Raw genomic sequence first — 24,914 nt, forward strand, 5'->3', positions numbered from 1 at the left:
GAAGAAATGTTTGTCTGATGAGACCCTTGTCGTTCCCTTGGAAGAAATTGAGATCAACGAGAACCTCCACTTCGTAGAGGATCCTGTTGAAATCATGGACCGAGAAGTGAAGTCGACGAAACAAAGCCGCATCCCCATCGTAAAAGTCAGGTGGAACGCCAAAAGAGGACCTGAATTCACCTCGGAACGCGAGGATCAGATGAAACATAAGTACCCACATCTTTTTCCTAGTCCATCAACTCTGTCTTAGATTAAAATTTCGGGACGAAATTCCCTCTAACGGGGGGATGATGTGACAACCCGATATTTCGAGTCAACGTAATGTTCGAAAAGTCAAATATTATAAACTATTTTGAATCAATAAAAATTAGCGTAAAAAACGAAGTGTTCTAAAGTCTCAATTGGAGTACAAAAAGTAATAGATATTGTATCAAGGTTTTCAAAAATATAGAGAACACTCAAATCCGAGTTATAACGAAGAAGTTATGACCAATAAAAGATTCGTGACAAAACCGGTAAAACGCTGTTAAGCGTGAAAAGTGAAATTTCAATAAAATACTTTTTAGCCTTAAGTATCTAAACAAAATTCGTATATTATGTTAAACCGTGAGCGTACATAAAAAGAGCGTCCAAATCTGACTTCGTATGAGGAAATTATGATTTTTCTAAGTTTCAGATCAGCGGTAGACAGCTAAAAATTCGAATTTAAGATCGAGCGATTTTTAGCCAACGCAACCTAAACGGAAATTGAAGATCTCGACAATAGTAGTACAACGGTAAAAAGACAGACGAAAACAGAGATCGGATGAAGAAGTTATGGATTTTTAACAGAATTATCCTGTCCCGGCCTATTAAATAAAATATAATTAAAAATAAAGTCAAAATTAGCCGACGAAGTCTAAATGAAAGTTGTAAAGTATATTCTCACCTACGCGTGGACATAAAGAACGTCAAAAACAGAGCTCGTATGCGAAAGTTACGCATTTTTGCAGTTTTTGGCACACACTTCGAGGCTTATCCGAAGAGTACGCCCAGTGTACTTCGGAGTATGCCCAGCGCACCGAATGAAGGGTCTCGGACCGGCCACGTCGCCCCTACACCCTCTACGGCAGTCCCATCCGAAGACCAAAGACCGGAGACGTCATAGCTGACGTACGCCCATCGTACTTCGGAGTACGCCCCACGTACTTCGGTGTACGCCCAACGTACGAATGCACCTCCCCCTCCTATAAATAGCATGCGAGAGTTCCGGGTTCCTTTGCTCATTTTCTCTCCTTCTCTCACATTTTTACCTCGTTTTGCGTGCAAGTAATATCCTGAAGTCTCGGTTTCATATCTAAGCCCCGACGAAGGTCCGAAGCTCCGAAATTCCCGAAAAATTCGCCACTTTCCGGTCGAGGTGCCGCCTGAGAAAATCTTGTTTTCTTCAAATCACGCACTTTCCCGGTGAGTTCATACCCCTGCATTTTTACGTTTTCTTTAGTTTTCAAGGGGGGGGGGGGGAAATACAAGTTCAAAATACCAAACTTATCTAATACATGTTTAAGAGTTTTCCTACACCTTTTAACATGCTGAGCAAGGTGTGTATACGGTTTACACTTATCATTTCAAATGTCGATTTATGGAAATACAATGACTTGCATAAAAAGGTTTCATCCAAACACACACAACATTTTTTTGATAAACTATAATAGGTATAGTTTGAGCACATTGTTAGACAAAAGAAACAGTAATTCAATCGACTTACAAAACAAATATTTCATCGCACAGTACGTGATCTTGTATTAATTAAACTCGCGAGACATTCTCCTTCGGGGTACTCCTATGTACCACAGAAAAGTCTTGTAGTTATAATCAGAATCTCCGGGAGGGAGAACGTGATAGTCGTGTATAGATCTATATTGGGTCTAACAAACCCGCACCTAAGCTGATTGCAACAGCTAGACCGGCAGGTCTGGGGTGACAAGTGTCATAACTTTCCGACGCCTGAAGAACGTCGCATTCAAGGCCATCTAGTCTTTAGTATGATTATAACATCTCGCATGGAATATTAACACATCATACAATTCACGGAAATTCTAAGGTTTATACAAAGGAGTTTTATTTAAATATAAAACACACACATAAGTATGACGACTTACTTACACATACTAGGCCTTGTTTCAATTCAGTTTACAACAAATCTTTTAGAAAATATTGGATTTTCCGGAAACAAACTTGCAACAAACGTCAAGGAAACAACATTCATTTTTATAAAATACTTATGAACTCACCAGCTTTATGCTGATACTCTCTTTTCAAAACAACTTGTATTCTCAGGTAATCAGTAATACAGGTAACCGCGAGATTTCTGAAGTCAAGACGCTAAGGCGTAGATTCTTTTGCTACATTTTATCATCATATGTAATTTAATTGGAAACATGTATTTTTGGAACATGTATTTTGGAAACAATGTAATCTTTTAAATTATATCTATGATGGTTGTGTTTTACTTTCTTCACTATGGTTATGATACTGAGCATGACGTCATCCGCCCCCGAACGTTTCCGCCGTTCTGGTTTGGGGGTGTGACAATTTCTGCTTCAGCAACAATCAACATTTGGGTCAGATCAATTAGGGTCACGTCGATATACCTCATATAAAAATTTTCAATGAACTGATCATATGACTTTGGAAGCGAGAGAAGAACCTGGTCAAGGGCTTCATCCCTTGGGAAACGACACCCATTCTATCCAACTTGTCAATGTACGATTTCTTTTTAGAATATGCGTACACACAAAGTTTCCCTCTTGATGTTTACATGCCAATAGATATTGAGTAGTCTCGTATCTTTCAACTTGAGGAAAACGTGATGTTGGGAGAGTCACAGGAGGAGGAGGTGGAAGAAAGATGATGGCTAGTTCCATCATTTCTTAAGGAAGGGAAAATAATTTCACATTGACTTGAAATCAGAAGACCATCTCTAGAAGATTGAGGAAAACTATTTTGTAACATACACGTTCAGTTATCGTGTTATATAATTTTAAAAGTGAATAATATAATGAAATATTATATGAATTTGAGCGTTGAGTTCTAACAGATAGTTTTTACTAGAAATGAAGTAAAACTATGTTTAGAATCACTCGGAAAATATTGGAAGCCTTATGAGATTCCAATCAAAGTCAAATATTGAAATTTAACGAAAATATAAAATTTGAAAATAAGTAAAATTATATTAATGAAAGTTGTAAAGAATCTCGTTAAGAACATTTAGACGAAAACCTCATCGAAATTCGAGTTATAATAAAGAAGTTATGACCAATCGAAGATCCGCGATAAAACGGCACGACGCCAAATGACGTCCAAATCTGATTTCGTATGAGGAAGTTATGATTTTTTTAAGTTTCGGAATAGCGGTAGACAGTTAAAAACTCGAAATAAAGAGCGAGTGATTTTTAATCGATGCAACCTAAACGAGAATCGAAGGTCTCGTCAATAGTAGTACAACGGTAAAAAGACAGACGAAAACGGACGTCAGATGAAGAAGTTATGAAATCTTAACGGACACCCGAAGCAAGTCCCGACGCCCCGAAGTTCCCGAGAAAATCATAATTTTCAAGTCGAAACTCTGCCCGAGTAAGGCCCGGTTTTCAACTAAAATCACCGGTTTCGTCACAAAAAAGTCATTTTTAGAGGCAAAGTGTTGCCCAAATTAATCCCCGGTTATTTCACGGTGAGTTCAATATATAGGAACAATTGTATGTTATGTGTTATATGTGCTATGTGCTTTTCCGTTGTTATTATTTCTGCTATTTATGATAGCAAAGCTATACCTTTGACCATGTGATCAGTGAAAGGACTTAGATTCACAGTGGTACTGGTATGTAGCCTCTGGCCATGTAGAGCATGTCTCTTAAGAGAATGACTTCTATTCTATGGCATTGGCAGAAGGTTAGACAGGGTTGAAAGCCTGAAATCTACCAAAATGTTTAATCAGAAAGTGTATGTCTTCTGTGCCATTTGGGCCGAAGCTTTATTGATGTATATCAAGTATGGAAATTGTTATGTCTCATTGATTGTATATCTTTGAATCAAATCATTGATTGATATGGAAAGCTTGTCGCATTTCACATATGGCTTTGTTGTTCCTTGTACCCCTTTGCTTCTGCCATATTAAAGTATATATATGGCATAACGTTATATTGTATCTATTATTGAACTCACTAAGCGTCACCGCTTACCCCTCTCAATGTTTAACAATTGCAGGAGATAAGTAACCAGTATAGTCGTATACTGTTGGAAGGTTTAGAGTAGTTATAATATTACTTTTGTATTTAGGGATCATCTATGTATAAAAGTATAGTATCCTGGGTAGTTGTGTAATATATAACACTTTGTAATAGTCGGTTTGTATCCAGTAGTTTGTAATCACTTTATCAATGTAAAATATTGTTTTTTATGAATATGCATGTAGCAAGTTTTGGAGTAACAATTGTCAAGTATGAAAGTTTGGGTCTTTCAGAAATACAAAAGTTAGGGTCTTTCAATCAGGATATCAGAGCGGTGGTTTAAGTGAACCAAATAGCACGGATTGGTATTTAGACTTAAACCGTTGGAAGTTCAATATATGAACGAATTCATTAGGAGTATATGGATACAAACCATAGGAAAGACTTAAGTGGGGTATTGGGTAGTGGTAAACCCTAGTATTCTAAAATATTAAGTTACTTTATAAAATTTCAGAGAATTAGTTTAAGTGAACTAGGAATTTTGAGAATTTCTATACTTAAACATAGATTGTTAAGGGACGATGATACGATGTGTATCTAGTATACTTTAGGTTGAATACCTAAATGGACAAGCACTAGAATATTAGAGGAGATATGCCTTATATTCTAATATGTCCTAAATGATAAATGAATATAGCATGCCTTAGGTTGCTTACTTATATTGCTATTACTTGAGAAAGTTTAAGGTCTGTTGTTGACCTTGGTCTAGAAGTGAAATTCCTTTCGACTTAGGAAAAATATTAGGATATGCTAGATCGAGCTTATGCATAAAAGAATTCTAGAAGAGAAATTTAAGAAATCCAAGATATGTTTGATAGAAACGCGAAATCCTTAATTGAGCTTCCATCATTCCTAAGCCTTGTAGGATTTTATTAAAACTTGCTTCAGGCAAGGCCTTAGTGAAGATGTCAGCCAATAGATCAATGGTTCTTACAAAATGAATTTCAACGTTACCATCTTCCACATGATCTTTGATAAAGTGATACCTCAGTGCTATGTGTTTCGTCTTTGAGTGTTGCACTGGGTTATCACAAATCCTAATTGCACTCTCTGAGTCACAATATAGTGGGATTTTCTTCATGTTCAGGTCGTAGTCTCGAAGTTGACCCTATCATCTTATGATAAAGGGTCATCTCAGCAGCCGGTTTGTCCAGAGAAGGTGTTAGCTTCGTGCCAAATGCCATAGGAACCTTTACTTTCGAATCTCCCATCATTCCAAACTTGGCAAGCAAGGTCTTCGTGTAAGCCTCTTGATTAATGAAAATGCCTTCGGGTCCCTGTCTTATATTCAAGCCAAGGAAAAAGTTAATAGGACCCATTGAGCTCATTTCAAATTTAGTTTCCATCAACTTCCTAAATTCAACGGTTAAGCTAGGATTTGTGGAACCGAAGATGATATCATCAACGTAAATCTGAACGATCATAAGGTGGTCACCCTCTTTCTTACGAAAGAAGGTTGGGTCAACCGAACCTTGTTTAAACTTCGAGATTTTGAGAAATCTAGTTAGAGTTTCATACCATGCCCGTGGTGCTTGCTTGAGACCATAGACTGCCTTGTCCAGAATGTAGCAGTGATCTGGATACTTCTCGTTCACGAAACCCGGTGGTTGCTCTACATACACCGTCTCTTCCAGTTCTCCGTTTAGAAAGGCACACTTCACATCCATTTGGAATACTTCAAAGTTCTTGTGTGCAGCATAGGCGAGAAAAATACGAACCGATTCTAGCCTTGCTACTGGAGCGAACGTCTCTTCGTAACCTATGCCTTCTTCTTGACAGTAACCTTTCACAACCAATCTAGCCTTGTTGCGTATCACATTTCCTTCCTTATCCATCTTGTTCCTGAAAACCCAATTTAATCCAACCACAGAAGCATCCTTTGGTGTTGGAATCAGTCTCCATACTTTATTTCGCTCGAACTCATTGAGTTCGTCCTGCATCACCTGTACCCAATCAGAATCATCGAGTGCAGTTTTGATCGTCCTTGGTTCGACTTTGGAGACGAAAGAATTAAACATGCAAAATTCCACTTTAGTTAAAAGTGCAGTTTGTTTCGCTTTCAGTTGTGATCGTGTGAGAACCTTTTCTGTCGAATCACCAATAATTTGTGTTTGTGGATGATCTTTGGTCCATTTGGTGAGAGGAGGGTAATTAGGATCATATGAGGGATCCAGTTCAGCATTCACTTCTTCTTTGAATTCTGACTGAATATCATTATCGTTTGTATTTGCATTCTCCCCCTCGAATGATGATACTACCTCAGTTTCAGGCTCATAATTCTCCCCCTGGACTTGACTTTCGGTTGGGATGAATGATGATGAGCTCTCCCCCTGAAATGGTGAATTTTGGTTATGTGGAAAAGACGAACCCTCCCCATGAATATGAGAACTATCTTTTGGAGGTTCGCTTGTGTCTGGCCGTTCGGTTGTTACCGGTTGTTCTTCTGCCATTTTCTTCGCAGCATCATCGATTATCTTCATCAAGTTATCTACCTTGTTGTCTGCAGCTTCAGATTCAGAGAGAATAGCCTTTTCTGGTTCATCAAATAGCAGCATGTATTGCTCAAAGAGGTTTGAAATTGGTACCGTAACATGACCAGATTTTGGAAATATTTCCTCCACAGAACCTTTGGTTGTCTTCAGTTTCTTGACGTAGTTTTCATCGAAGGTGACGTAATAGGTCTCTTCAATTTTCTTCGAACGCTTGTTGAGAACCCTATATGCTTTGGAGGTTAAGGAGTAACCCAGAAATATTCCTTCATCTGCTTTGACATCAAACTTGTTTCGGTGCTCCTTTAAATTGAAGATGAAGCATCTTGAACCGAACACGTGGAAAAACTTTACATTAGGCTTTCGTTTGTTCAAGATCTCATAGGGAGTGATAGAGAAACGTTTGTTGAGATAAGATCTGTTCTGTGTAAAACACGCAGCAGCAATGACATCAACCCAGAAATATAGAGGTAGAGAAGCGAAGCTTAGCATGGTTCGGGCTGCTTCACATAAAGATCGGTTTCGCCTTTCGACAATTCCATTATGTTGTGGAGTATATGGAGCCGAGAAGTTATGAGTTGTCCCCTTCTCTGCATGAAAATCTTCAAAGTCTTTGTTCATGAACTCCAACCCGTTGTCGCTTCTTATGTTTCAAACTATCTTCCGTAGTTGAACTTCTATCTGCTTGATAAAGAGTTTAAGCTTGGGAGTGGCATCTGATTTCTGCTTCAAAAAGAACACCCAAGTAAAACGAGAGAAGTCATCCACTATTACAAGTATATACCTGTTACCACTAATTCTCTCGATTGAAGATGGACCACATAAATCAATGTGAAGTAATTCAAGTGGTTCAATAACTTTTCTGTTGACTCGAGAAGGATGACTATGTCGACTTTGCTTTCCCATTTCACATGCAGCACACAAGTGTTCTTTATCGAACTTCAGAACAGGAAGACCTCGAACATGATCCCCAAGCACCACTTTGTTGATGTCTTTAAAATTGAGATGGGAGAGTCTTCGGTGCCAAAGCCAGCTTTCGTTTGAATGAGCTTTCGTTAGTAAGCAGATTGCTGGTTTCCCTCGTATGGGATTGAGATTCAGATGGTACATCTCTCCTTTTCGCTTTGATTTCAGCAGAATATTGTTCGTCTTCTTTTCAATAATCTCTGAGCCATTGTCATCGAACGAAACTTTTAACCCAGTACCAACCACCAGTTGAGAAACACTGATAAGGTTGTGTTGTAAACCTTCAATGTACGCCACTTTTCGTATCGAGAAATCACCATTGGTGATCATACCATAACCTTTGATCATGCCAAAAGAATTGTTACCATACTTGACACTTCCACCATTTGTAAGGGACCGAAATTCCCTCAGCTCTTCCCTTCTTCCTGTCATGTGACGCGAGCAGCAACTGTCTATGTACCATTCCTCGTCGAACTGCTCGTCACGCATAACCTGCAAAAATTAAGCAGATTTAGGAGCCCAAAGGTTCTTGGGTCCTTGTGAGCCTTTTACAGAAAAGGGATTTGTAAGAGAAACATCAACTAAAAAGGTTCTTTTTATTAACGTTGTTTCATCTTTTCTTTTAATGGTGAAAACTTTGATTTTACCAGACTTGAGTACTTTAGGTTTAATTTTTTCATTTTGAGTATTTGTCGTTGGCAGACTTTCGGTTCTCGAAATCGGGTTTAAACGACGTCTTCTTATCGTTTTCCGGAAAGAGCTTTCCTTTTCCCTTTCGATCATTCTGTGAGTAAGAGTGAGAATGAGAAAGATGAGACTTGGGAGCAGAGTTAAGCTTTCGGTCATTGCTCTTACTTGGTTGAGAGCCGAAACTACTTTCCCTTCGGTTCCTCTCATTGGTTGGTCTAGGACTTAAACCACCCTTTTGGTTTCTCTCATCTTGAGGAACGAAACTTCTTTTTCGGTTGTTGTCCGTCTGAGGACCGAAACTCTGTTTTCGGTTGTTTTGAGTCTGGGGACTGAAACTCTTCTTTCGGTTGTTTTCATCATGTTGAGCACGAGAAGTGGAGTTTGCTTTTCCTTCCTCCTTTGACATAGAAGGCTTTAGGGTTTTGAGATCGCCAAAACTGTTTCCTTTCAGTGAGATTCTTCTTGTATCTCAAATTTCGTTGATGTTTTCGGTCTAACACCTGTTTTGGATTTTTGTGGATGTTGGCCTTTTTCATTGGTCTTTGAGCATGAGGCTTGCTCTTTAATGAAGAGGTTTCGCTAGACACCATGACCGGTTCACCTGAAGGAATTTTGGTACCACTTGTACTGGGCATATCAAAGCGTGTAGGATCATTAAGTGGTTCTGCTACATACCTACCATCAACACCTCCGAACTCATCGTCAACAATATTTCCCTGCACAATAAGAGCATTCATAGTGTTATTAGATCCAACTTTCTTCTTCTTGATTTCTTCCAATCGTCGTGTGAGGTTCGCTTCCTCGTCCTCATCTTCATTCTTTTCTGACATCTTTCTCAGCTTACAATCTTTGGCAAAGTGATTTTTGCCTCCGTAGTAGTGAAAATTAATGCCCGAGTCACCACCAAGTTTTACTTCCTTATTTGGTTCTTCGGTCTGAGAAACACTCTTCAGTTCCTCCTTTTCTTTCTCGGCACTGTAGCTACCTTGCCAGTTTCGGTTCTTATTTGTTGGGAACCTTCTTTTGATGAACTTCTTGGGATTTGACACCATCAAAGCATACTATTCATTTGTTAGATCATATTCAGAAAGATCTAAATCTTCTTTTTCTTCAGCAGCATTCTTTCCTTTGGAGATTAGGGCCAAGGAACCCATGCCAGAAACCACATTCTTTTCTTTAGTCATGGCACTCTCATGTGACTTTAATATTCCCACCAGTTTTGCTAGAGAATAGGCCTTGAATTGTTCATGTGTCTTCACAGTAGACACCACAGCCATCCATTTGGGTCTAAGGCCATTCATGAATGTCACCTTCTTTTCAATGACTTTCCTTTTAATCCCATGCTTTATCATCTTACGAAGGAGATGATTGAAGTGATCGAAGGCTTGAATAAGCTTCTCTTCGGGCTTCTGCTTGAAGTCACCAAATTCTGAGAGCAACAATGTTTGGATTGAATGCTCAAGATCTTCATTTGTAGAATACAATTCCTTCAATCTGTTCCATATTTCTTTTGCCCTTGTACATGAGCTAACCAACCGAAACGTGTCCGATTGTAAAGATAACCTAATCATTCTTAAAGCTTTGATGTTGCACTGAAACTTTTCCTTCTCGTCTTGGGGAATGTCTTTCACATCACTGACGAGTTGATTGTACTCCTTTTGAGTTTTAACAATTCTTGAAGTGCTTGAGTGAGCAAATGGACCTACAGTAATCGCCTCCCAGATCAAGTATCCATTGTCTTCTGAGCTAATCACGTAGTCTTCAAAGTGATGCGCCCAGACCTCATAATCCTGAGTGTACAATATAGGAATCCTTTTCGTCGATCCTATGCTGTTGGAGATATTGATTGGGTTAGACTGAGAATCATCCACGGACATGACGATGTTTGTTCAAAAACCTGCTTAAGATCAGACTTGTAAATAACGTTAGGGCAAGATCGAGTATTTAAAGAACTACGTCAATAGCAAATGACGGCTCTAACAATATCAATCAAAGCGGAAAACCCTAAGATCTTCTTCAACAGAAGAGTTGTGTATGAATTACACAGTCTCCTGCTCTGATACCAATTGATGAGTTGAGAAACTCTTAGATCGATTAGTTCTTCAACAGGCTAAACAATAAAAGTAAACAAACACAGGAAACACGATATAGAATCAAGTAATGCTTAATGATTCAAATGTAGTCACGCCTCAGCAGAGCTCGATGAAGAACTTCCACTGTAGAGGAGAGCTGGGGTTTTTAGTACAATGATCAAAATAATAATTAAAGCGCTACTAACAAAGGATGCATGCATGCACCTTAAATACTAAACCCTAATAAAATAAACACGATTGGACAGGCCCAAACCGTCTAACAAAACTGGGCTAAGGACCGAGCCCAAGGACGCAACACTATTAGACCCAACAATCTCCCCCTTTTGCATCAAATGGGGCGAGACTTCACTTCGGTAGAGGTTGAGTAGTTCGCTTCACAACCTTGAACAACTTTGGAATAATGGCAAGAAGAGTTTGTCTGAAATCCATATACAACCGCAGCATATCGGAGAGCAATTTCTTGTCTGCTTCACTATTTTGATCACACCCATGGATAAGCTCAAGAAAGTGCTCCAAACAGGAATTGGAGAATAGATGTTTGTCAGCCAGAGCAAATAAGCATCTTGACCTTCGCCTCTAAGAAACATGACGGTGTGAGACTTCGGATCAATTTTTCCCTTCACCATCAGCTTAGTGTCACCAGCCTTCCCGACAGGCTTGATTAAGGGCCACTTGCGTATAGCAGTGGCAATCTCCTGATCCATTTTCGCCACTTCATGAATCTAACACACTAGCATACGCTTGATGTGATCAATGATGGGCTCATATTCTTTCTGATTGGAGAGTAGGATGTTGTTCATAAGAATCCAATCGTGTGGATTCAGATTTGGCAGATCAGCAAGGGAAATCATATGGACCGAACCATCTGATCCTCGGGTCACATTGAACTTGATGTTTATGAACTTCCCTGCTGCAGTAGGTTTCAGCACCTTAATTATTGTGATCTTCTTGTTACTCCAGGTAAGGTATTGAGGTTGAGAGAATTCATGATAATATTCAAGTAAGTCCTGATCAACCTTCGGGTCAGGAGAAGGAACCGCCACTACAGATTCGAAGCAGTGAAAGATGAAGGCTCTACGAGTGATTGGCATGTCAAATTGAGAATCTTTAGAATTCTCGAAATTAAATGAAAGAACGGGCTCCAGCCAATGTGAACTTGGAGTTTCAATAACCTCCTTTCGTAGCCTTTCCAACGTCCACAGAGGAAACATCGATTTCCTCTGGTTAAGCAGATTCGCTTCTCTCTTATCTTTCTCCTTATTAAGGTTAGCAGTGACTTTTTCCTTAATCTCCTGAGCAGTGGGCTTGGCTTTGAGAGGACTAGGTTTAGGAACCGTTTCTTAAATAACAACATAATCCTCATCATTAGTATCATCAGCAATTCCTTTTCCCCTATCCTGCATGCCTGAACCCGAAGCTTCTTTCTCCTTCGGGTCAGTAACCACCTTCGGTTGTTGTGATTTTGGTGGTTGAGATTAAGACTTTGGCTCTTCTCCCCCTTGTTGTGGAGAGACAACGGACTCCGGAACACCCTCTATCCGGCTTAGAATATCCAGAGCAGGCCGTAACTTCTCAGCCAAATGACGTCGAACCGTGATGGTAAGAACGGAATCCAAGGCTTCAAGAAGATGAAGGAGAATAGAGTGACCATCACTAACAGAGCTTTTAACCACAGACCGCTCCGAACGTAGAGCTTCAAGTTCCTTGTTCGCTTGATTGAGCTTGAGAGTCTGGGTTTTGAGTTGAGTGGTCCTCAGAGCAAGTGCATCCATCACTTTGTTTTCCAAGGCAAGATCTGCCTGAAGTTTATTCAAAAGTTTAGAGACAGAAGCTTGATGTTTGATGTGATCAGAGGTGAGGTCCTTGTGAAGCACCTCAAATAGCTCTTTCTCTTGTTGAAGAGATTGAGTAAGGGACTGAACCGAGGCATTAACCTTGTTAGCATTCTGGTCTGCAGCGCCTAGTAAAGATTCAAGTAAATTGTTTGCGTTAGAAATTAGTTTATCGACTTTTTCGGTCGCCTCTGTGCAAACTTTTGTAGAAGCATCAATAGCGGAAGTGGCTTTGGAGATGTAAGCTTTGTGTTCCTTGACCCAGATGGCCATCAAGCCTTTTATAGCAGACTCAGAAGAGGAATCCTGAGTAGAGGAAGAGGCCATCAGCTTATCTAGCTTCTCATTCAGTTCCTTGAGATGGCGCTTGGTGACAGGGGCATCATCATCGTCGTCGCTTAGCGCCCTGTAGGGACTGTAGTAGAAGGTGTCATAATCAAGATTTTCACCACCAAGAATGGTATTGGTCTCTGTCGATTGGGTAGGTGATGGAGGTTTGGTAGTAACAGGGGTTTCGGGTGCTGAAGTACGAACCCCCGTATCAGATACGTTGGTCTGAACTCCAGTGGTGGTTGTTGTTGTAGCTTCAGAGAAAATAGGTGTATGAATGGGAATGGTAGAGGAAGGTTGAGAGGTGATTATTGGGAAAGTGGGAGGTAAGGAAATAGGAATGGAAACAGGTGGAGGAGAAGGTGCTTGGGAGAGAACATGTACCTCTCGTGTAGGCGAACGAGGTGGTGTACCACCACGAGCCGAACCTTCATCATCTGAGCTTTCGCTCTCAGATTCGCTAGGAATGGTAGGTTGATGACCAGTAGGCATGTACTCAGAGTCAGAGTCGCTTGATGATTGAAGAATAAGCTTCCGAGCAGGTTTCTTGGCCTTCTTCTGCTTGGGGTGGGAAGGTGCTGCCTTCTCAGACTTTCGCTTCCTTGGAGTCTGAACCTGTGATACTTGACCTCCTTTATCCCCCTTTTTCGCTTCTTGCTTCTTGCCCCGCTTAGCAGGTTTGTCTGCTTCCTCAATAGACGTTACCATTTCAGGAGTAAGTTCCCTTGGACCAGAAGAGGAGAGCTTATTGTACACTTGAATAAGCTTGCTCGCAGGGGACACACAAGCATACATTAACTCAGGAATTAAGCCAACGAAGATAAACTTTGACGGATGAGAGACAATGATGTTTGTGGTACGAAATATAGCAAGGGAGGAGAGCAGTGAGTCATCCATGATAGGAACATGATAACGCTCCATAATCCATTGGGCGATAATGGTCCAAAACCGGGCACATGAAATTTCTGTGTGGCGAGAAGTAGATGACAAACTTTGGACAAGTTGAAGCCACAAAACCGAACCATAATCAAAGTTGACACCATGGTACAACCCATAAAGCAGAGTCATGAAAGACTTACTAGCACCATCAGATCCCGCACTTCGTTCAGAAATCCCTTTGAAGAGAAGGGTGAAGAGGCCATTCCATTGAGGAGGAAGGCATGATTTCTTGAACTTGGTCACAGTAGTTAGGGTTTCAATGTAACCCATGTTGTAGAACATCGAGAAAAGCTGACCTGTGGAGATGGAATCAGGATTCACCATGGATTCGTCATAAGTGAGACCTAGCAACGAGCAAAATCGGCTCTTGGAGATTGAAGCTTTCTGGTTGAGAATGTCGAAGTAAATCTTCTTTGCACCTTTGTCGTACATAGCAGTTGAATAGATTTGGGAGAGGCGTGCCATTGGTACGAATTCCACCGTTGAGAGAGCTTTGAGGAGTCGGGAATACTTTAGACATTCCACCACTTTATACATGTAAGTATAGTAGAGGAACGATGTAAGATCGATCAACAAGTTCTGATTGGGCTTGATTGCGAGAAGAGTGGAGCGTGCAGTAGTTTCTTGAACAGAGGAAGATTCTGCCATTGTTGAAGCTTGATGAAGAAGAAGATGAACAGTGAATACCAAATCGCCTTCTTTTGCTTGAGAGAGTTGAAGTGTGGTAGAGAAGAATCCCACAGAAATCAATCCCTTATATACGATTTTGAAGAGAGAGAAAAATCGCGAGCAATGATTCCATTAATTTGGGAAACGACGCCTAAAAGGCGTGATTTGACAACTAGCAACCCCGATAAAATAGCCGATGACGCATGATTAAGTAACGATTCAAATTCACACGCTTTCCATACTTATCCTCTTTCCAAAACACCAATCGATTAGACTTCCTGCTGTGTCACCGCTTGAACCTTCAATCGAATATTTATTACCATAATTACCAAAGGCTTTATACCAACGCATCCCTTCGTTTGGGAATAACTGCATTACATCGTTATGAACCGAAGCTATATACTTAGGTATAGCTTATGAATAACCAAACAAGACTGTTGGAAAATACAAGATTTTCGTGCAAGATAGTGTCAAAGATAAAAAAATAAATCAAACTATTTGTGGGAAATTGTGATGTCATTTAAGACATAAAGCAGTGGATCCCGAGCACGGATCTCTTCCTTCAAAGTCAAGCGAGACTTCAAAGTGCTTGTTTGGATTCCCGTTGAATTACGATCAAGTACTTGTTAAGAAGCATTGAAAGGCGTCTTTTATATATAAGGCTGTTAAGGGTGGCTTTCGCTTCAATTCTGGTTTTCGATACTTGACATAAGACCGAAATAGAACGAAGTACTTGTGAGACCGATGTGGCCTGTTAAACAAGTAGGTTTGGAACATATTTAGTGACTTGTTGATAATCGTTAATTAGAAATCTCAAAGAAAATAACTTGGATCCTTTGGGAAGAAAAGTCTTGGTGAAAGACATTTTCATAAGGATCTCTCAAAAATAAGAGGAGATTTCAGGGTACTTTCATAAAAGTTGTTTCGTTAATTCAAAGGGTGAAATCTAGAACATTTAATTGTTCACCGTCAATGCTTTAAAGGTTTTGAATTTTGGGTTTCACTTAGCACGTAGTGGCACGAAACTAAGATCATTAACACAGAAGTTTGTGTAACCGTAAACCTCAGTGGTAATGCTGAGAGTCTCAAGGGTTACATTTATGAGATGAAGTATGATGGAGAAAAATAGGAGGTGGTTAAAGAACCGAATGTACCTCTGCTATAAAAGATAGACTAAGCAGAAAAACTCTTAACTCAATTTGAGAAGAGCAAGGTAGCTCATGATTAGAGTGAATTTGACAGCCTGATTGGGAAGACAAGATTTGTATATATCAAGTCATTAAGGCTTCACTCAAAATTTTTTGAGGCTTGGGTCAACATGCAGCATCATGCTTCTAGGGATACTTAGCTAGTACATAGATGAAGAAGTATACCTGACCCAGCTCCATCATTGAGAATAGTCCTTATACACAAATTATATGAAGCAAATAGCAATAAAACGAACAAAAATATTTTTGAGTTTTGAAGTTTCTGAAAAGAAATAAAACAAAAAATAAAAATGTTTTTGGATTTCATAAGATTTTCTGAAAAGAATTAAAACAGAAAGAATTTTTTTTTTGAGTTTTGAATTTTATGAAAATAAAAGGAAAAACATAAAATAAATTGCGAGAAAAGAGTATACATACTATGCAACCGAAACCATCATTTGGAGATGAGAGGCGAACAGAGCCCGGTGAGACCGAACCCGAAATAGGCCGAGCGTTCGGTTCATTTCTGTTACTGGAAAAACCGAACCAAAATGGACCGAGCATTCGCTCTATTTCGCTTCCAACTTTTATTGAGACAAAAGAGATTTCGGTACAGATTCAGCTTCCATCATTCCTAAGCCTTGTAGGATTTTATTAAAACTTGCTTCGGGCAAGGCCTTAGTGAAGATGTCAGCCAATAGATCAGTGGTTCTTACAAAATGAATTTCAACGTTACCATCTTCCACATGATCTTTGATAATGTGATACCTCAGTGCTATGTGTTTCGTCTTTGAGTGTTGCACTGGGTTATGACAAATCCTAATTGCACTCTCTAAGTCACAATATAGTGGGATTTTCTTCATGTTCAGGCCGTAGTCTCAAAGTTGACTTTGTATCCAAATGACCTGAGATGTGCATGATGTTGCGGCTATATATTCTGCTTCGACAGTGGAGAGAGACACAAGTTTGTTTCTTGGATTGCCAGCTAACAAGTTTGATGTCTAGAAATTGGCATCCTCCAGTGGTACTCTTTCGGTCCAGTCCACATCCCCCAAGATCAGCATCTGAGAATGCTTGGACAAAGAACCCTGATTTGGCTGGGTACCACAAACCGAGAGAAGAAGTTCGCTTCAGGTACCGAAAGTTGTTCTGCACAACTAGCAGGTGAGGTTCACGTGGATTAGCTTGAAACCTGGCACAATAACAAACAGAGAACATTATGTCTGGTCGACTTGTTGTTAGATACATTAGAGACCCTATCATATAACGATAAAGGGTCATGTCAGCAGCCGGTTTGTCCAGAGAAGGTGTTAACTTTGTGCCAAACGCCATAGGAACCTTTACTTTCGAATCTCCCATCATTCCAAACTTGGCAAGCAAGGTCTTCGTGTAAGCCTCTTGATTAATGAAAATGCCTTCGGGTCCCTGTCTTATATTCAAGCCAAGGAAAAAGTTAATAGGACCCATTGAGCTCATTTCAAATTTAGTTTCCATCAACTTCCTAAATTCAGCGGTTAAGCTAGGATTTGTGGAACCGAAGATGATATCATCAACGTAAATCTGAACGATCATAAGGTGGTCACCCTCTTTCTTACGAAAGAAGGTTGGGTCAACCGAACCTTGTATAAACTTCGACATTTTGAGAATTCTAGTTAGAGTTTCATACCATGCCCGTGGTGCTTGCTTGAGACCATAGACTGCCTTGTCCAGAATGTAGCAGTGATCTGGATACTTCTCGTTCACGAAACCCGGTGGTTGCTCTACATACACCGTCTCTTCCAGTTCTCCGTTTAGAAAGGCCCACTTCACATCCATTTGGAATACTTCAAAGTTCTTGTGTGCAGCATAGGCGAGAAAAATACGAACCGATTCTAGCCTTCCTACTGGAGCGAAGGTCTCTTCGTAACCTATGCCTTCTTCTTGACAGTAACCTTCACAACCAATCTAGCCTTGTTGCGTATCACATTTCCTTCCTTATCCATCTTGTTCCTGAAAACCCACTTTAATCCAACCACGGAAGCATCCTTTGGTGTTGGAATCAGTCTCCATACTTTATTTCGCTCGAACTCATTGAGTTCGTCCTGCATCGCCTGTACCCAATCAGAATCATCGAGTGCAGTTTTGATTGTCTTTGGTTCGACTTTGGAGACGAAAGAATTAAACATGCAAAATTCCACTTTAGAGAAAAGTGCAGTTTGTTTCGCTTTCAGTTGTTATCGTGTGAGAACCTTTTCTATCGAATCACCAATAATTTGTGTTTGTGGATGATCTTTGGTCCATTTGGTGAGAGGAGGGTAATTAGGATCATATGAGGGATCCAGTTCAGCATTCATTTCTTCTTTGAATTCTGATTGAATATCATCATCGTTTGTATTTGCATTCTCCCCCTCGAATGATGATACTACCTCAGTTTCAGGCTCAGAATTCTCCCCCTGGACTTGACTTTTGGTTGGGATGAATGATGATGAGCTCTCCCCCTGAAATGGTGAATTTTGGTTATGTGGAAAAGACGAACCCTCCCCCTGAATATGAGAACTATCTTTTGGAGGTTCGCTTGTGTATGGCCGTCTGGTTGTTACCGGTTGTTCTTCTGCCATTTTCTTCGCAGTATCATCGATTATCTTCTTCAAGTTATCTATCTTGTTGTCTGCAGCTTCAGATTCAGAGAGAATAGCCTTTTCTGGTTCATCAAATAGCAACATGTATTGCTCGAAGAGGTTTGAAATTGGTACCGTAACATGACCAGATTTTGGAAATATTTCCTCCACAGAACCTTCGGTTGTCTTCAGTTTCTTGACGTAGTTGTCATCGAAGGTGACATAATAGGTCTCTTCAATTTTCTTCGAACGCTTGTTGAGAACCCTATATGCTTTGGAGGTTAAGGAGTAACCCAGAAAGATTCCTTCGTCTGCTTTGACATCAAACTTGTTTCGGTGCTCCTTTGAATTAAAGATGAAGCATCTTGAACCGAACACGTGGAAAAACTTTACATTAGGCTTTCAGTTGTTCAAGATCTCATAGGGAGTGATAGAGAAACGTTTGTTGAGATAAGATCTGTTCTGTGTAAAATACGCAGCAGCAATGGCATCAGCCCAGAAATATAGAGGTAGAGAAGCGAAGCTCAACATGGTTCGGGCTGCTTCACATAAAGTTCGGTTTTGCCTTACGACAATTCCATTCTGTTGTGGAGTATATGGAGCCGAGAAGTTGTGAGTTGGCCCCTTCTCTGCAAGAAAATCTTCAAAGTCTTTGTTCTTGAACTCCAACCCGTTGTCGCTTCTTATGTTTTGAACTATCTTCCATAGTTGAACTTCTATCTGCTTGATAAAGAGTTTAAGCTTGGGAGTGGCATCTGATTTCTGCTTCAAAAAGAACACCCAAGTAAAATGAGAGAAGTCTTCCACTATTACAAGTATATACCTGTTACCACTAATGCTCTCGATTGGAGATGGACCACATAAATCAATGTGAAGTAATTCAAGTGGTTCAATAACTTTTCTGTTGACTAGAGAAGGATGACTCTGTTGACTTTGCTTTCCCATTTCACATGCAGCACACAAGTGTTCTTTATCGAACTTCAGAACAGGAAGACCTCGAACATGATCCCCAAGCACCAGTTTGTTGATGTCTTTAAAATTGAGATGGGAGAGTCTTCGGTGTCAAAGCCAACTTTCGTTTGAATGAGCTTTCGTTAGTAAGCAGATTGTTGGTTTCCCTCGTATGGGATTGAGATTCAGAGGGTACATCTCTCCTTTTCGCTTCGATTTCAGCAGAATATTGGTCGTCTTCTTTTCAATAATCTCTGAGCCATCGTCATCGAACGCAACTTTGAACCCGGTACCAACCACCAGTTGAGAAACACTGATAAGGTTGTGTTGTAAACCTTCAATGTACGCCACTTTTCGTATCGAGAAATCACCATTGGTGATCATACCATAACCTTTGATCGTGCCAAAAGAATTGTTACCATACTTGACACTTCCACCATTTGTAAGGGACCGAAATTCCCTCAGCTCTTCCCTTCTTCCTGTCATGTGATGCGAGCAGCCACTGTCTATGTACCATTCCTCGTCGAACTGCTCGTCACGCATAACCTGCAAAAATTAAGCAGATTTAGGAACCCAAAGTTTCTTGGGTCCTTGTGAGCCTTTTACAGAAAAGGGATTTGTAAGAGAAACATCAACTAAAAATGTTCTTTTTATTAACGTTGTTTCATCTTTTCTTTTTATGGTGAAAACTTTGATTTTATCAAACTTGAGTACTTTAGGTTCAGTTTCTGATTTTGAGTATGTGTCGTTGGCAGACTTTCGGTTCTCGAAATCGGGTTTAAACGACGTCTTCTTATCATTTTTCGGAAAGAGCTTTCCTTTTCACTATCGACCATTCTGTGAGTGAGAGTGAGAATGAGAAAGATGAGACTTAGGAGCAGAGTTAAGCTTTCGTTCATTTCTCTTACTTGGTTGAGAGCCAAAACTACTTTCCCTTCGGTTCCTCTCATTGGTTGGTCTAGGACTTAAACCACCCTTTTGGTTTCTCTCATCTTGAGGAACGAAACTTCTTTTTCGGTTGTTGTCCGTCTGAGGACCGAAACTCTGTTTTCGGTTGTTTTGAGTCTGGGGACCGAAACTCTTCTTTCGGTTGTTTTCATCATGTTGAGCACGAGAAGTGGAGTTTGATTTTCCTTCCTCCTTTGACTTAGAAGGCTTTTCGTAGCGAACGTAATTAGGGTTTTGAGATCGCCAAAACTGTTTCCTTTCAGTAGATTCTTCTTGTATCTCAAATTTCAATGATGTTTTCAGTCTAACACCTGTTTTGGATTTTTGTGGATGTTGGCCTTTTTCATTGGTCTTTGAGCATGAGGCTCGCTCTTTAGCGAAGAGGTTTCGCTAGAAACCATGACCGGTTCACCTGAAGGAATTTTGGTACCACTTGTACTGGGCATATCAAAGCGTGTAGGATCATTAAGTGGTTCTGCTACATACCTACCTTTTACTCTCGATGATGTTTTCTGAGATAGACCTTCTGTTTCATCAGCGTTATCAATCGGTGCTGACCAGAAAAACTCATCACAACCATCAACATTATCTTCTGCTACTAAAGCTATGAGTTCGGCTGTCTGTTGCTGCGTAACTCCATGAACTTTATAAACTTGATTTGGAGTCGTTTGGACCTTTTGATATATAACGGCCTTTTCCTTGAGGACTTTGGTCTTGTCTTTGGACAAACGAGCGAACTTAACAGAATTTTCAGAAATAAGATTTTTGTTGGTTTCGGGTTCGCTCTTGACAAATTCGGAACAATCAACCACATCTTCTACAGATATTTCACTCATATCATCATCCTCATTGAATTCAGAAGTGTTTTCAATATCAATTTTATTTTCTGAACTCAACTTGGCATTCAAAGAGTCAAATTTCTGTACCGTTTCGGTTTTGATTTTTAATTTGTCATTTTCATCCAACAAATTTTTGAGCATGTCCTTATGGTCTTTTGACTTTATGAAGGACTCTATTTTGTCAAGACCAATTTTGTAAGCGGGAGAAATATCGTCAGAAGAAACAACGTTTTCACAGTTATAAGCATCGGCATCGATTTCATCCTCCTTTAACTCAAGGAAGGGTAAAATCATACGATGTATCTTCTTCCCTATTTCACAATCAAGATGGAATTGAGTAATGTTGGAATATAATCGTTTAGCAATGAAACAAAAAACATTTCGTTGTTTTAAAAGCTTTAAATTATCTATTTGCAAATAAATTGTTTCATCCCTAGACCTAATCAACTCCTTCTCCTAAAGCTCAATCCACATACGCCTCTCCTCACTCTTCGATGATACCCTGCTGATTTGATCAGTTAGGTTAGAGTTTGTGACGCGAGTTTGAGTTAAACTACCACTTATAATAGAAAATTTAGATTTTAATCCATTTAGTTCTTTTTCATAGTTTGTGATGGGAATTTGTAAGGAAACAAGAATAGATTGTACCTTCTTGATCAACTCATCGCATTCGTTGATCTGCTCACTGACAGGTTTCGCTGCAAAACACCTGTCTTCTCGCTCCTTTGCTTCATCCAGTCCCCCATCAGTGGTATAGCCTCTCATTTGTGACACCCCGGAAGTCACCATTAGACACTTTCCTGCAACGTCCTCTTCTTTCATCAACAAAGCCCTGCCATGAGTAGGCTTCCTCACTTCTTCATCTTCTGAATCAGTGGACCAAACTTCAACACCTCCGAACTCATTGTCAACAATATTTCCCTGCACAATAAGAGCATTCATAGTGTTATTAGATCCAACTTTCTTCTTATTGATTTCTTCCAATCGTCGTGTGAGGTTCGCTTCCTCGTCCTCATATTCATTCTTTTCTGACATCTTTCTCAGCATACAATCTTTGGCGAAGTGATTTTTGCCTCCGCAGTAGTGACAATTAATGCCCGAGTCACCACCAAGTTTTACTTCCTTCTTTGGTTCTTCAGTCTGAGAAACACTCTTCGGTTCCTCCTTTGCTTTCTCGGCACTGTAGCTACCTTGCCAGTTTCAGTTCTTATTTGTTGGGAACCTTCTTTTGATGAACTTCTTGGGACTTGACACCATCAAAACATACTCTTCATTTGTTAGATCATATTCAGAAAGATCTAAATCTTCTTCTTCTTCAGAAGCATTCTTTCCTTTGGAGATTAGGGCCAAGGTACCCATGCCAGAAACCACATTCGTTTCTTTAGTCACGGCACTCTCATGTGACTTTAATATTCTCACCAGTTTTGCTAGAGAATAAGCCTTAAATTGTTCATGTGCCTTCACAGTAGACACCACAACCATCCATTCGGGTCTAAGGCCATTCATGAATGCCACCTTCTGTTCAATGACTTTCCTTTCAATCGCATGCTTTATCATCTTACTAAGGAGATGATTGAAGCGATCGAAGGCTTGAATAAGCTTCTCTTCGGGCTTCTGCTTGAAGTCACCAAATTCTGAGAGCAACAATGTTTGGATTGAATGCTCAAGATCTTCATCCGTAGAATACAATTCCTTCAATCTGTTCCATAATTCTTTTGCCGTTGTACATGAGCTAACCAACCGAAACGTGTCCGATTGTAAAGCAAACCTAATCATTCTTAAAGCTTTGATGTTGCACTAAAACTTTTCCTTCTCATCTTGGGGAATGTCTTTCACATCACTGACGAGTTGATTGTACTCCTTTTGAGTTTTAACAATTCTTTAAGTTCTTGAGTGAGCGAATGGACCTACAGTAGTCGCCTCCCAGATCAAGTATCCATTGTCTTCTGAGCCAATCACGTAGTCTTCAAAGTGATGCGCCCAGACCTCATAATCCTGAGTGTACAGTATAGGAATCTTTGTCGTTGATCCTATGTTGTTGGAGATATTGATTGGGTTAGACTGAGAATCATCCATGGACATGACGATGTTTGTTCAAAACCTGCTTAAGATCAGACTTGTAAATAACGTTAGGGCAAGATCGAGTATTTAAAGAACTACGTCAATAGCAAATGACGGCTCTAACAATATGAATCAAAGCGGAAAACCCTAATATCTTCTTCAACAGAAGAGATTGTATGAATTACACAGTCTCCTGCTCTGATACCAATTGATGAGTTGAGAAACTCTTAGATCGATTAGATCTTCAACAGGCTAAACAATAAAAGTAAACAAGCACAGTAAACACGATATAGAATCAAGTAATGCTTAATGATTCAAATGTAGTCACGCCTCAGCAGAGCTCGATGAAGAACTTGCACTGTAGAGGCGAGCTAGGGTTTTTAGTACAATGATCAAAATAATAATTAAAGCGCTACTAACAAAGGATGCATGCATGCACCTTAAATACTAAACACTAATAAAATAAAAACGGTTGGACAGGCCCAAACCGTCTAGCAAAACTGGGCTAAGGACCGAGCCCAAGGACGCAACATTATTAGACCCAACAATGTTCCTTTGTAAATTTCTTGGTATGTTGACTTGGGTACTGCGAGACAATTCTTGGAACAAGTATGAGTAGGTGTGAATGGTAGTAGAGGCTTATACTACCGAAAGCACAGGACTCACACTTGGATAAGGGAAAGTCACAAGGTTACCAAGAAGCTAGTAATTGATTCCGTTTTTGTTCGAGTATGTCATTACCTTCGTTTCGGTGATGACTAAGAAGATGATTTTCGTTCAGACCTTAATGGTCGTAAAGAATCGAGTCCGACTAGTATAGATCTGTGAAGTGAATTGATTGGTTCAGAGAACCATGTCTCGTGTAGTGACGAAATTTCAGTCAAAGAATTGAAGAAGGAGATGGTCAAGGTAGTCGATAGAAATATAACGATCATCATTAAAGGATTGAGCAACCATTAGCCAGAGATGCTACATGTTATGAAGACGATGAAAATTTAGTTATTCATGGAAGGATAATGGTATGAAATCCGTGAATTCGTAATTAATCGAAATATCACCATTTGTTTAAATCGTTATGATTTCGGGGACGAAATCCTCAAAAGGAGGAGGTATTTGTAACATACACATTCAGTTATCGTGTTATATAATTTTAAAAGTGAATAATATAATGAAATATTATATGAGTTTGAGCGTTGAGTTCTAACAGATAGTTTTTACTAGAAATGAAGTAAAACTATGTTTAGAATCACTCGGAAAATATTGGAAGTCTTATGAGATTCCAATCAAAAGTCAAATATTGAAATTTAACGAAAATATAAAATTTGAAAATAAGTAAAATTATATTAATGAAAGTTGTAAAGAATCTCGTTAAGAACATTTAGGCGAAAACCTCATCGAAATCCGAGTTATAACGAAGAAGTCGCGACAAAACCGGCACGGCGCCGAATGACATAAAAAGTGAGTTTTTGATAAACTACTTTTTAGCCTTGGTGATCTAAACGAAAGTCGTAGTATTCGTTAAACCGAGAATTTTCATATAAAGAACGTCCAAATCTGACTTCGTATGAGGAAGTTAGGATTTTTCTAAGTTTCGGAATAGCGGTAGACAGTTAAAAACTCGAAATAAAGATCGAGTGATTTTTAACCGATGCAAACTAAACCAGAATCGAAGGTCTCGTCAATAGTAGTACAACGGTAAAAAGACAGACGAAAACGGACGTCGGATGAAGAAGTTATGAAATTTTAACGGACTTTTCCTGTCTCGGCCCGTTAAAAATATAATATTAATATAATATTAAAAATAAAGTCAAAATTAGCCGATGGAGTCTAAATGAAAGATTTAGAGCATAATCTCACCTACGTGTGGATATAAAGAACGTCAAAAACGGAGCTCGTATGCAAAAGATATGGATTTTTGACGTTCGGAGCACAAACTTCGAGAATTTAATTGCATTCACGACGTGAACACAGTGTTCACGACGTGAACTCAGTGAACGACGTGTTTCGAGCCTAGAAGACACACGGCAAGCCTAGGGGATGACCAGGATCAAAGTC

Source organism: Lactuca virosa, chromosome 6, assembly GCF_052849685.1.
Source record: "Lactuca virosa cultivar CGN04683 chromosome 6, Lactuca_virosa_CGN04683_v6, whole genome shotgun sequence".
NCBI classification, from domain to species: Eukaryota; Viridiplantae; Streptophyta; class Magnoliopsida; order Asterales; family Asteraceae; genus Lactuca; species Lactuca virosa.